The following is a 15,375-nucleotide window of genomic DNA, read 5'->3' on the forward strand; positions in this document are numbered from 1 at the left end:
CAAACGTTCGAAAATTTTTTTCCCCAAAAAGCAGGGGGGCGGCGTATCCCCAGCGTTTTCCTTCAAAACGCTGGTGGCAAAGCTGCCACTACGAACGGTCTTATTCAAATAATATACAACTTATAATTAAAATATACAACTTATAATTAAAATATACAATTACCGTAAATAAATAATTCCATAATCAAAAAGGTGATTAATTGATAATTTGCGAAATTATACTAAAATGGGTCAAAATTGTATATTTAAATTATTAACTGCTAATTTAGAATAAGTTAATGGGTCAAAATCCGTTGTATAATTGTTAAAACTTAATGACTGTAATTAAGTCAGTAGTCAATTGGTAAATGGGTCAACGGGTCAACACCCGTAATAATAGTAAAACTTAATGATTGTTAATTAATTCAAAATTTACATTCAAATTTACACCATAATTTATACAATAATTAATTCAAATTTACAAATTAATTACATTCAAAGAATAGATAATAATTAATTCAATTTTACAAATTCCGTAATTAAACCATTTCCTTAATCAAATGGGTCATCCTTTCCTAAATTTAACATGAATGGTTCAAGCCTTTACAACTTTATGATTTGTACAAACCTTTACATATATATAATAACAAAATATTATCAAAAAAAATATAATAATTATACCTCAAATCACAAAACTCCATTGTTCTTCGGTTTTGATGTTGAGCTTCCCTTAAGAATGAGTTCTTATTATTAAAAAACTTGGTAACATGTCCGATGACATCTAGAAATAAAATATATAAATAAGTAAACATATAATGAGGGTTATTATGTTTAAAGTTAGTCACAAAATGTTTAATAATCAAAATGAGGTGGTAAAATAAATACAAATAACCTATAGTTCTGTTATGTGGAAAGTTTTTGGCTTTTATGTCATCAAAAGTAACAAATTTCAGCCCATACAAGTGGCCTTCAAATTCATAGGAATTAGAGAGATGCGTCTCGGCTGCGAAACAAAGTTTGTGTGGGCAATCGATGTATTTGTAAGTAGACATATTTGCACCGAGCGAGGCCTTCCGAACAATCAAAGATTTATTCTCTGCAAGCCAAACATCATGTTTGGGAATGCAAGGCTTCCTTACATAGGCTTGCATTCTGTTGCCCTGCCACATTATTATTAAGATTAGTAAATAGTTGTATAAATAATATAGTAAATTAATGAATGTGTTAAGAATATCATTTCGTCTTTAACAATCATTTCGATGGACCAATCTTGCTCGGGCTTTGAGTTGTCCTTCAGCCGCCAAAGTTTCAAAATACGGACCTTTAGGATACACTCACTGTTAAGAACATCGAGTTGGTTCAACATGATGATATTTGTTGACTCCATCTTGCTAGTAAAATTTAACAAAAACACAAAAAAAATTAAAATTAAATAACAATAACAATTTTAAGCCTCAAAAATGAAATATGAAAATGGAAGATATATAAACAACAAAAACTAAAAACCTTGGCACAAAGCAACTCGTTTTTGCTAAAAATACCTTGGTGTAACAATTAGCCTATAAAATGTACATATTTATACCAAATGAATTAGGGTAGAGAAAATTATAGAAGGAAAGTATAAATGTTCCTTATTAGAAACATAAATTTAGGAAATTTCAAAAATTTTCAAAAAAATTACAGTAAGAAGGAATATAATTGATATAGTAATTAATGGATTTTCAAATAATATTCAATGTTACATAATTAAATTCGAAATACAAATAATATATTTACAAATTTTTGAATTTTATGAAATGGTAGTTCTGTAAAATGCAATGTTACATAATGTAAAAATGTAGGTTACTAATTATATAATATGTATTGTAATTCATATAAGGTGTGAAAATAAAAAGTTTCTAATTGTTGTAATATATTGACAAGCTTATTGGCTCATTTTATATTTCATAGAAACATCCAAATGATTTACAATGAAGTGGCAGGTAAGCGGGCAACAAGCTGTGCCGCAACCCCCTTTTGGATAACAAACCCAATCCGACTAAAAACAAAGTTTTGATTCTTATGGGCTGATACGTTACTATACACAACTTTCTGAACCCTATTCAAAAGGTCCACGGCATCCGGAGCTAAGAAACCAAAAGTGTCAAAGGCGAAGGGGATAAACACGTGTTGATTCTCCAAACAAGCTCTCTCGTTTTAGCAACCTTGCCCGATGCCGCCTTCAATGCTGCCTGGCCTGCTACAAATCCAGTGTCCCTAATCCCAACAAGAGGGGACACTCCTGTGAGGTCGACACAAGCGTGTTTTCCCCTTACCCACCCAAAAACAAGTATACCGGCCGGTCGTAATGTAGATCTTCCTTCTTGAGGATCCGTAAGAAAGTTTACGGGGGCTTCCTTTTTAGCCGAAATTCCGGCTCGTTTAAGAACATCGCATAGAACATCCCTCACCAAATCATGCCTGTACTTAAACCCAGGCAACTCTTTGCAGTGAACCGCATGCTCGCCAAAAGAATCCAAACAAACCTTACGGCAAACCGGGCACGGCTCATCTACCGGAAACAAAGGGATCATTAACCGATACTTCTGGATGGCCCGGTACTCCAAAGCCGACATATGTTGGTCCAATCCTTCAATAGGGAGAACACTTAAGAAATCTTGAGCCCGAGGAGCCCGAAGACATTCAAACACCGCTTTCTGACGAGGGTGTAGGTTCCCTGGACGGATCACACGAGATATCCCGATATACACAGGTGCGGAATCCCTGTGTAGATCGTTACGGACGTAGAACACAAACACATGAACACACGAATACGATACGAACAAACTCACGTTATATTAATAACTCAACACGTGATATAATCACAGTTACAGACTCTCGACCTCACGTCACTTGACTCACTGATTTACACGAACTCGAACTACTTTCTAAACAGTAATCCGTAACCTATATAAATACACGACAACTTCGCCTCAGGCGAAGTTATCCATAACTTCGCTTGTTCAACAAGTTCGCCTAGGCGAACTTGTTAACCAAGCGAACTTGTTAACAAGTTCGCCTAAGCGAACTTGTCAACAACTTCGCTTTGAACAAACAAATACATAAACAATATTACAGACTCGATTACAGACACTAGACATATGAACTACTGACATTTATGCACCAATAGAGGGGATAAATCAAACTTCATTTCCAAACTCTTGATGATTCCACTATAAAGGGCACTCGCCAAAGCATGTTGGGCTTTAGGGGGGCGGTGTCTTTATTAGAGAAACCGCTAAATAATAAGTGAATGAGTGAAAATGGTATTGTATTTTAATTCTTAAAAGTAAATGACTGTAATGAAATCAGTGTGTCAATGGGTCAATGGGTCAACTAACGTAATTATAATAAAACTTAATGATTGTTAATTAAATAAAATTTACATTCAAATTTAGACCATAATTTAGACAATAATTAATTCAAATAGGAAGGAGGGAATATCAAATTTAAAATTTTACAAATCCGTAATTTCCTTAATAAAATGGGTCATTTCTTCCTAATTTCCTTATTTTCCTTACGAATTTGACAAATTTAATTTAAATAATATAATATTTTAACAGAATTATAATATTTTATATCGGTATCTCTATATTAAATCCGTAATCTTTTCTATTGATGAAATAACAAATAATTAATTAAATTATTTATTATATATTATAGTAAAACTTAATTCAAATAGGAAGGAGGGAATATCAAATTTAAATATTTACAAATCCGTAATTAAACCTTACCTTAATAAAATGGGTCATCCTTTCCTAATTTCCTTAATTTCTTTTAGAATTTGACATATTTAATTTATTTTATTTAAATTTAAATAATATAATATTTTAACACAATTATAATATTTTATATCGGTATCTCTATATTTTATATATATATATATATATATATATATATATATATATATTATCCGTAATCTCTTCTATTGATTAAATAACAAATAATTAATTAAATTATTTATTATATATTATCTATAAAATTAACACATGTGGTGAATGAAATCAAGCAAAAAATAACAAAGGTGGTGAATGAAATCAACAAAAAATAATTAAATTTTCAAAAAGAAATTTTGAATATTTGGTATACAAACTATAGCTAAATATTTCGTATTATTGTTTTGACTTTTTTCATTTTTGAATACTTAAATATTTCATATTCAAGCTACAACTAAATAATATTTCGTATTTAATTAATCTAAATTTACACTTTTAGCTAAATGTAATATTAAATATTACATTATTACATTATTATTTATTCTTTAAGTATTAAAAATGAAAAATTAAATATTAAAGGAAAGAGGAAAGATAATAATTTAATAGCGTTGATGAATATTAATATAATATATTATTGATTTATTTTATTAACTTGAAATTAGAGAATGAATTGATATAAATGGAAACTATGAGAATCAACCAATAGAAAGAGGTATATGGACTTAAAGCTTATTGCTTTAATAGATAATTAGATGTTTTTTATTTTTTAATTATCAATACCACAATTACGTATTAATCGTTCATAACTTGCTAATTAATTCCTTTTTTTTTGAATTGATACAAACAATGGCGGTCAACACCCAAAAAACCCAAAAACGAAAATTCAAATGACCCGTTCTCCGGTTTATCTGAAAGTCAAAGTTCAATACGTGTTCTAAAAATCTATTATTATTAATAATAATAATAATAATATTAATAATATTCCAATTGACGTCGGGCCGGTCGATCATTCAAACCCATTTTCCACCCACTCACACATATCCATATTTATAAATAATAATAATAAATTTATAAACCCAACCAAACAAACAATTAAACCAAAAATAATATTTTAAAACCTGACCATTTCCATTTCCATTTCCATTTCCATTTCAATTTCCACCTGGATGGGCCAATCTTCCTCCACCCAATCGCCGCCGCCGGCGTCACCATCTTACCGGAGATGCCCGATTTCACCCACTCCGACCAAAACCCATCTCTCAGATTTCCCGATTCAACCGTTGATTACACTTATGATATACCCGACGATTGTTTAGCCTTAATTTTCCAGTTTCTAAGCTCCGGTGACCGGAAACGTTGCTCGCTGGTTTCCAGACGATGGTTACTAGTCGAAGGCCAAAGCCGCCACCTCCTCAGTCTCAACGCCCAGTCGGAACTCGTTCCGTTTACTCCTTCACTGTTTTCACGGTTCGATTCCGTTACAAAACTATCCTTACGATGTGACCGTAGATCCGTTAGTATTGACGACAACGGTCTGATTTTAATATCCTTCCGGTGCCGGAGACTCACGCGCCTGAAGCTTCGCGGCTGCCGTGAAATCACCGATCTGGGTATGGCGGCGTTGGCTAAGAACTGCAAGCAATTGAAGAAATTTTCATGTGGGTCGTGTACTGTTGGCGCCAAAGGTATGAACGCCTTGCTTGATAATTGTTATTCGCTTGAAGAGTTGTCGGTTAAGCGCTTACGTGGCATCACCGACGGTGGACCGCCGGAGGTTATCGGTCCCGGTGCGGTCGGTAATTCGCTTAGATCTATACTGCTTAAGGAGCTTTATAACGGTCAGTTATTCGGCCCGTTGATTTCGGGTTCGAAGAATTTGAAAACGTTGAAGTTGCTTAGATGTTTAGGTGATTGGGATAAGTTGTTGGAATCGGTTGTGGGTTCGGATTCGGATCGGTTGTTGGTTGAGGTTCATTTGGAGAGGGTTCAAGTGAGTGATTCGGGTTTATCGGCTTTAGCTAATTGTTCTAATTTGGAGATTTTGCATATTGTTAAGACTCCGGATTGTACTAATACTGGCGTGGTTAATGTCGCGGGGAGTTGTAAGTTGTTGAGGAAGCTTCATATTGACGGTTGGAAGACGAATAGGATAGGGAATGAGGCGCTCATTGCGATTGCGAAACATAGTGTGAATCTTCAGGAGCTGGTTTTGATTGGTGTGAACCCAAGCTCGATAAGTTTGGAAGCTATTGCGATGAATTGTAAGAAGTTGGAACGATTGGCTTTGTGTGGGAGTGATACGATATCGGATGGTGAGATTTTTTGTATTGCGTCGAAATGTGTTGCGTTGAAGAAGGTTTGTATTAAAGGGTGTCCGGTTTCGGATGAAGGGATTGGGGCTTTTGCTTTCGGGTGTCCGAATTTGGTTAAGATTAAGGTGAAGAAGTGTAGGAATGTGACCGGTGAAGTTGGGGATTGGTTAAAGTCTAAAAGAGGGTCTTTGGTGGTTAATTTGGATGTGTGCGCGGTTGAAGGTGAGAATGTGGATGTAACGATCAGTGAAAGTGGTGCACGAGAGGACCAGCCGATTGAGTCACCGGCTGCAATGAACCAGGAGTCGTTGGCTACTAGCTCTAGTGGTCGAGGGTCCATCTTTAAGACGCGGTTTGGGCTTCTTGGTGGCAGGGGATTTGTGAGTAGCACTTTCAGGAGGTGGTCAGTTGGTCAAAGCAGCTCTAATGGTAACTAATCATACCATAGTCAAGTTTATGTGTTGTAACTTCTAAGATCAAGACTATGTTAATTTATTTGCTTTCTTTTTCGTCTTACAAATGAGATATGTTACATTTTTATCTATTTATGATTACAATTTCTTGATCTTGATCAATTAATTCGCTTTCCTTTTCATCTTACATATGGTTGGAATTTAACAATTAGGCTTGTTTGTTAGCCTATTATAGTAATAGTTTTTCATATTACCCATATTGCACTTCTTAGGTGTCCTACTTTGATGGTATGTATGTTAGATACAACACACAATCACAATGTGTGGAACCCTGTTTCTTGAAGAGTTGGGTAAAAACTCAGTTGGTGAGGCATAGTTGGAAGAGTGACTCAAAAGCATGACCTTAAATAGCTTGTTTAAAGGAATTGGACGTAAGTTGCTTGTAAAGATGGTGATGTGTTGGGTTTGGTGTTTTCAGCCTTATATCCAGTTTGCCGCTGACCATTTTGTTTGAACCATCACATCTATCCGTTATATGACCCCTCGCAGACCCTGAAGCTCAACCATGCATACGTTATAGCCCCCTGTTGCAAACCCTATCTAGTCGTAGTCCTTTATTGGTACTGTACCAATATACACGAACCAAGATAGTACAGGGTGACTCTCAACCGGCCCACGGCGACTCTTCAATTTTTGGTGTTATCAGGCCTTATATCCGGTTTGCAGCTGACCATTTTTGTTTGAATCATCACATCTATTTGTTATATGACCCCTCGCGAACCCTAAAGCCTGACCGTGCATATGTTTAGCCCCTTGTTGTGAATCCTGTCTGGTTGTGGTCCTTTATTGGTACCGTACCAAGTTACACACACGGAACAAGATAGTACAGGGCGACTCAAAACTTTGTTTTTACAATGGCAGATGGCCATGATAGTGAGGAGAGTGAAGAAGTTTATGAGAAAGACGGGGAGAAAGTTTGTTGGTGGCAGGCCAGGGTTCGACAAGTCTAAGGTGAGGTGCTATAACTGTCAACAAAACGGGCACTTTGCCAAAGAGTGCAGAAACGAGCGAGTTGAACGTGGTCTAGGCCGGTCTGCACAGCACACTGGGAGTAGTAAAGAAGTCAATGCCATGATGTCCAGAGAAGCAGGTGAATACAACTGAAACTTACATTCGAATGAAACTAGTGAGCAGGCAAATATGGCTAAGGTTGAAAATGAAGAATGTGAGAAGATTACCGGAGAAGAGAAAGCTACTGGTAAGGAAAAAGCTTTCATGGCAGATAACAATGATCAACTCTCCGAGGTAAGTTCTAAACCTATTTGTACTAAATGTGAGAATTTGTCTGAGCAACTTGCTACCATAACTGATCAGTATGTTCGTTTAGATGCTGAATTTAAAACTCTTAAAGAAGATCATCACTTTATGAAAGCAAGAGAAAACAGTTACAAAGTTAAAATAAAAGCGTGCGAAAAAGATGTTAAAAGCTTAAAAACAAAACTTGCTGAAAAAATTGAAGTAATTGATCTAAGTTATGAGGTTTTAGAAGAAAAGACTAAACTGATTGCTGAACGAGAAAAGCATATTGCTGACCACCAGGTGAAAGTGGTGGAACTGAACTGAAAACTTGAGCAGTTCAGAAATTCCTCAGCTATTCTTGATCACCTTGTTAGTGGTCAAGATTCCTCTGCGAAGAGGGGAGGAATTGGTTATCACGAGGTTCCACCACCTTATAACCACAATTACACTTTTAACCCTAGTGTTCAGAAATCTGTTGATTTTGAAGTTCCTCAGACAGTTCCAATCAAGGTTACGAGTAAAGTACCAAGTGTTAGTAGTGGCGAAACGAGTTCGCCTGTTTCAAGTGTGAAAATTTCTGTTACGAGTCCAGTCTCATCAAATCGTGCAGCTACCACCGACTGAGTAAGCGTTGGAGGTGGTAGAGACACAATCTCCAGAGTCGACATCTGGATAGTAGTGGTAGATGGAATGCCAGCAGATGATGTAGCCACCACGGAAACATCCGCAGCGCTTGTACTTGTAACCTGTACAGAAGTAGGAACGATAGACATACCAGACAGTGAGGCCGGAGCAAAACGTACCATCCTTGAAGTCTCTCCAGCTCCCATACCTGCACCTGTCCTTTCCCGTCTTGATCGTCTTATCAGCTTATGTATATCTTCTTCCTCTTCTGACTCATCATCATCCTCCGTTCTCTTTCTCTTCCCAAAAGTTCTCTCTCGAGACACCATCAACCGTCTCCCCTCATCCATGATCTCATCCAAATCTGAGTCAGCCATCGACGTTGCTGCTCTAGTAACACTCACACCCGAACCCTGTGCAGCAGAGACCTGCACCTCTTCATGTGTATCAACTTGATCCATATCGAAATAACCTTGACCTCCAAAGACAGCATCAAGATCTATATCCTCTGCAGCCGACACAACGGGCACAGCAGATGCAGCTTGAGTTGCTCTTGCCTGTCGCGGTTGAGGATCTCTGAACTCGTCCCCACCAGCAGGAACATACTCTGGGTTGATTTAAAACCCAAACAGTGGAGTATGCCTTGGACGACGTTCAGGGTTGCTCCTCGCACTCGAAGTGCGGCATTGAGCAAAGATACGTTTGCTCACTGATTCCACGTATCTGATCGGTCGTCTCTGAGGTAGATTCGGAGCCACATGGTTCAATATCATCTGGATGAAACGTGGATACATAATGAACCGCTCCCGAGCCATCGCCCTTCTCTGTCTGTCAATCTCGTAAAAGACCATCTGACTAAAACTATAGCGTTTATTGTAAGTCAGTGCAGTCATTGCGGACTGCATGGTCGCACCCATACCGTCAGTGCCCGCCTTCCTTCCTGACATGCAAACTATCATGACGTGCATAAGGAAGCGCCACTGACCAAGTAGAAAACCCTTCTGTCTCTGTGAATCGCCTAATGGACCAGAATAGCCCATTCGGAGAAACACTCCATCACGAAACGGAGCCACAAACTCAGTTGGGTCGTCCCTCGACTCTTCTCCAAACCGTAACGCCACCCGAATCTGTTCAGAATTGAACTGAACCTGTTGATTGTTCACCGTTGCTCGCATGACCGGGGGCTCAACACGACAATCGTATTCTACCGTCTGCCAAAAGTCTTCGATATTTGGTAAGGATATCGGCAGAGTGTTCGTGATAGCATGAAAAATCCTCGAGCGTATGAGGAAAGTAATAATCTCGCGGTAATCCTCAACGCCGCTCGCTTCCGGGTCAAGGGTGATGTACATATTGTGACCCGGAAAAAATTGCCGTTGGTTATCACCATCGTCTCCTCCTGCACCTCCAGCACCAGCTACTGCAGCCATATCTGCAACAAACGAACCAAGTTAGATAAACGTTAATGAATAACACAAGTTCGCTAGTTACCATGAGCGAAGTTGTGATAAACTCTGTATAGGCGAAGTTAAAGATGAGGCGAAGTTGGGAACAACTTCGCTTCAGCTTTAAGTTCGTCTAATTAATATTAAGTAAAAATGATCTAGGCGAAGTTAATGTTAACTTCGCCTCATCACAACATCGCCTCAGGCGAATTTAAGTTTCAGGCGAAGTTACGGATAACTTCGCCTCAGGCGAACTTAAGCTTCAGGCGAAGTTACGGATAACTTCGCCTAAACCCTAACTTCGCCTGAATCTGAAACGGCGACAGTAAGGTTAATCAAACATCGGAAAATCTGGGATTTTGGTTAAGTTTGAAGATCAAGCACCCCAAAAAACATGGTTTTAAGGTTTTCTAGACGATTAGAATGGTTCTTAACACGTAAAAACAAGTTTTGAAAATCGGTTTTTAAATTCCGATGGTCCGAGGTTTCGAAATCGGTCCAAACGACCCCTGATTAGCATGAATGAACATGGAATATATGATAAATCGACATCTCGAACCTTGAATCTTAATGAAATCTGGGAAAATAACTCGGAATCGAAATAAACAATAAGTTCGCCGGAAAATCAGTAAGTTCGCCGGATAAGTTCGCTGTTTTTTGAAAAGTGATGAACAGTTTTGACTGTTGAACTTCCTTATATAGGGTCTGGGTTATACAGGCGAAGTTACGGATAACTTCGCCTAGGCGAAGTTATTCACAACTTCGCCTGTTTAACAACATCGCCTATATTTACAAAATCAAACCTTATAATTTGAACGTTTTTCAATTAACTCTTTAAAACTTCCCTTTAAGAAATAAATGACATGATCAATTCTAAGTAACCAGTTAAAAAATCATAAAACTATCTAAGTACAAAAACTTAAAAAATTTAAAGTATAAGGGATCAAATTTCAGTCTAGTTAGGGACTACCACGTTTTAAGAAAAGATCCGAACAGGAATCATACTAATTACGTGACTGTCACATAGATCCGTGTTTAGCTGTATTATGACATATAGAGACAGGTTGTAAGCAGGTATAACTTAAAGTGGTTTTCATCGTTTCTGTGATACGAGTTAGGTTCGATTAAGCCTCAAAATTTAAGTGGGCAACAACTCAGAGATTTTAATGCCTCCTATCTATCCTCAAAGCGTATTTGGCTTTCCCCAAGTCACCCCTAATTGACCTATACCCATAGTGTCTGATTAAGTTGTAAGTACTCTTCATCTGTTTCCCGTTCTTCTTCTTACTCTAAGATTGAGAAGTCTTGACACCTTCAGCTATAGAATGTTTCAATAACTCAAATTGTTTTTTTTTTTTTTTAATAATTCACAAATTTACATAGACTTCAGAGTAGTAAACCAACTGCAAGTCCCGAATCTGGATCACTACAGTTTCTTGAAACGCTATCTTCACGGGAATCAGAACACACATGGGCTCGTGTATGACTGGGTAATCACTTTTCTGCATATCATTCGGAAAGATATATATGAAGACATGCAAAACTCTTAAGGAGTTTCCACGTAAAATCAAGTAAATTTAGTTTGTATCGCATCTACTTTTACGCACCATTAAAAAGTTACCATGACATACAATGACTGTTCTAAAGCCTTTTAAGCCTAATAACTTCACTAGTTAAGCACACAGAATCAGTATAACTATCATTTTCCAAGGTTGGATCAATTTTCTGTTAAACATAGCAAATGAACTTCTTACGAAGTAGTAGACTTGAAAAGTAATTTCATTTCCCATTTCTTTCAAAATTTTAACATTAATCGCCCCGACCAATACAAAGTCTTCAGGTAAACGGCTATCCCGAAGATCCAATGGATCAGCTGGACCGACCACATACTAGTATGTGTCCTTCTAACTAAGTATGATCGACTAATTTTAAGCGAAAGAATGAAAAACTCATCATAAACCGTCCCGGTCACTATCAGTAATCTGGTTAATGGCTATCCTCAAAATCTACAAGTAGAAAATGAGGACCAAAACATATCCGAAGACAAGTCCTTCAAACTGATGTAACCGATATTTTTTTAAGCGATTAGTGACGTTTTTTTTTTTTTTTTTTTTTTAAATATCACAAGAAAAGCATGGTTACTCGGGATTGATCATCCCATTCAGTTCAATAAGGTTTTGAAATCTGGATTTGTCAAACGCTTTAGTATATAAATCAGCGAAATTATCAAGCGTATCCACCTTTTCAAGCACAATCAATTTCTTCTCAGCACAATCCCGTATAAAATGATGACGTATGTCAATATGTTTAGTTTTACTATGTTTCACGGGATTGTTAGTTACTGAGATAGCAGCTGTGTTATCAATGCAAATAGGAGTAAGTAAGAAATTCAGACCATAGTCGCGCAACTGTTGTTGAATCCAAAGAACCTGAGAGCAGCAGTTGGATGCTGCCATGTATTCTGCCTCACAGGTTGAAATTGCGACTGAAGTCTGCTTCTTGCATTGCCACGACACCAATCTGCCACCAAGAAACTGACATCCTCCAGTTGTTGACTTCCGACTCTGATTGCACCCTCCATAATCAGAATCTGTGTAAGCGACTAGCTCCAAGTCTCCTCCTTTCGGGTACCAAAACCCCAGCTTCGGCTTGCCCTTGAGATACCGCAGTATCCTCTTTGCACCTTTCAAATGAGATTCTTTTGGATTTGCCTGAAAACGTGCACAAAGACAAACAGCAAACATTATATCAGGCCTAGATGCAGTTAAGTACATTAAAGAACCTATTATTGCCCGATATTGAGTTGGGTCCACATCTGCATCACCGTCTACTTCAGCACCCAATTTGTGATTGACGCAGATTGGAGTATCATATGGAGAACTGTCCTCCATCTTGAAGCGCTTGAGCACATCATGAACATACTTCGTCTGATGAATGAACATCCCGTCCTTCTGATCAACCTGCAATCCTAGAAAGAAAGTTAGTTCACCCATAGCACTCATTTCAAACCTTTTCTTCATGACGGCTTCAAACTCCTGACACATGGAAACTTTTGACGCAGCAAATATAATGTCATCCACGTAGACTTGTACCAGCAGGAAGTCGCTTCCATCTCTTTTGAAGAACAACGTGCTATCAATTTTCCCTCTTTCAAAACCATTCTGGAGCAAGTAATCCGATAAAGTTGAATACCAGGCACGAGGTGCCTGATGTAATCCATACAACGCCTTGCTCAACCTGTACACGTGATTTGGAAAGTCTGGGTCAGGAAAACCCGGAGGTTGCTCAACATACACAACCTCATCAACTTTCCCATTCAAAAACGCACTCTTCACATCTAGCTGAAACACCTTCATCTTTTCATAAGCAGCAAACGCTAAAAACAATCTTATGGCTTCCAACCTGGCGACAGGAGCGAACACTTCGTTATAATCAATCCCCTCTTGTTGATTAAAACCTTTAACGACTAGCCTCGCCTTGTTTCTTATAATAATCCCCTTATCATCTCTCTTGCACTTAAACACCCATTTTGTGCCTATCGCATGCACATTCTTTGGTTTTTCAACCAAAGTCCAAACTTCCATCTTCTCGAATTGAGCCAACTCTTCTTGCATGGCTTCGACCCACGAGCTGTCCTTTAAAGCCATTTGATAACTCTTCGGTTCAATCTGGCTTATAAAGCAGGTGTACAGGCATTCATTAATTATTCCTGTCTCCTTAATGCTTGTATAAACACAGGTGTGTTCATTCAAGCTACTTCTCGTTTGTACACCTGAGGACACATCACCAATCACATTATCCAAAGGGTGATCTTTATGAATTCTCGTGGTCGGAACAGAATCGACATGCAAATTATCTTCCAAGTTAGAAGAGAGCTCGTCAATGGTTGTTTCATGCTGAGAGTGAAAAGGATTGATGAATTCTTCTTCAGTCGAGGCAGCAGGGGTACCAGTAGAGTTTGATGAGGAAGGTTGACATTTATCAATCAGCTGTCTTTGCAATAAATTTTCTTCCTCATCAAGTATCATCTTCGTCGCAACTCTTTCTTCTTCTTCAGAAATTTCCAAATCCGGTATGTTAAAAGACTTAAAAAGCTTAACATAGTCGAAAAGCTCAGCAGGTCCATTGCTTGGTTTTGGCGGTTGGTAACTTGTGATGTCGGTGTTACACACCACCTCCACCTTGCAGGTCGAAGTATTGAAGACACGTCTGTTGGGAGTACCAACAACATAACCGACTAAGATTCCTTCATCGGCTACTTCGCCAAATTTAGAATTTGTCTTCAAGATCGAACAAGGGGACCCGAATGGTTCAAGACCACTCAAGTTGGGCTTCCTTCCATGCATAAGCTCGTAACACGTTTTACCAAGTCTCTTAACAGTTAACACTCTATTCAGAACATAGCAGGCTGTAGCAACTGCTTCAGCCCAGAACATCACAGGAAGCTTCGAATCTGCCAGCATAGTTCTGGCCCCTTCAATTAAAGTTCGGTTCTTCCTTTCAGCCACTCCATTCTGTTGCGGAGTATACGGAGCGCTGTATTGGTGTTCAATTCCTTTCTGAAGACAGAAGATCTCCATCTCAAAATTCTTGAACTCCGTTCCATTGTCACTCCTGATGAACTTAACTGTTTTACCCATGACGTTCTCAACTTTGGTAATCAAATTCTTCACCATTTGAGCCGTCTCATCTTTCGATTTCAGAAAATATACCCACGAATATCGCGAGTAGTCATCAGTGATCACCAAGCAGTAAGAAGTACCTCCTAGACTTTTTGCATACACGGGACCGAAGAGATCCATGTGAAGCAGTTCTAGAGTACTGGCAATAGAGTTGACCTTCTTGGTGAGATGGGATTTCTTGTGTTGTTTTCCCTTCTTGCATGCTATACATTTGTCTTCAAAGTTAAAACTTTTCAAGGGAACGCCCATCACAAGTCCATTCCTGACAGTGTGGTTCATCTTCTGAAGATAAATGTGCCCCATCCTCCTGTGCCACAGTTCGGATTCCGATTCGCTTGCTTTCGTCATTAAACATGATTCTTCCGTGACCATTTCAGTAGACCTCATATCCATTACATAAGTATTTGTATCACGTGGAGCTTTCATCACTATCCACTCGTCTGGTATCTGAAAACCAGGCTTCAACACGATCGCCTCATTCTTCGTGAAATGAACAGTGTACTCCTTATCACAAATCTGCGACACACTCAGCAGATTGTGCTTCAACTCTTCTACAAAGTTCACATTCTCAAGAGTCATTTTTCCATTGGACATCGTTCCTCTTCCAGTAATTCTGCATCCACTTTCACCGGCAAAGCTAACTCTCGCTCCTTGAACAGGTTTTAAGTCGTGCAATAAGTATTTGTTACCCGTCATGTGCCGGGAACAGCCGCTATCTACAATCCAAAGACTGTGGGCAGCCCTGTTCAACTGTTCCTGCACAATAAAGCAAAGGATTAGAATCTAGGGACCTAAGACCAATTGGTCTTGGATCTATACATCCCGTACTTCTGCTTTCCAAAGTTAGCATCTGGATAATTCCTGTC

At 38.4% G+C, this 15,375-nt stretch overlaps 1 pseudogene; it reads left to right on the plus strand.

Moving 5' to 3' along the window:
• Positions 1-4,848: 4,848 nt before the first annotated feature.
• On the plus strand, positions 4,849-6,621 carry LOC143541299 (F-box protein SKIP2 pseudogene; annotated as a pseudogene).
• Positions 6,622-15,375: the final 8,754 nt, after the last annotated feature.

The sequence above is a fragment of the Bidens hawaiensis genome, unplaced genomic scaffold, assembly GCF_021521415.1.
Source record: "Bidens hawaiensis isolate Kalapana, Puna unplaced genomic scaffold, B.hawaiensis_p1.1 tig00012490_1, whole genome shotgun sequence".
NCBI lineage: Eukaryota > Viridiplantae > Streptophyta > Magnoliopsida > Asterales > Asteraceae > Bidens > Bidens hawaiensis.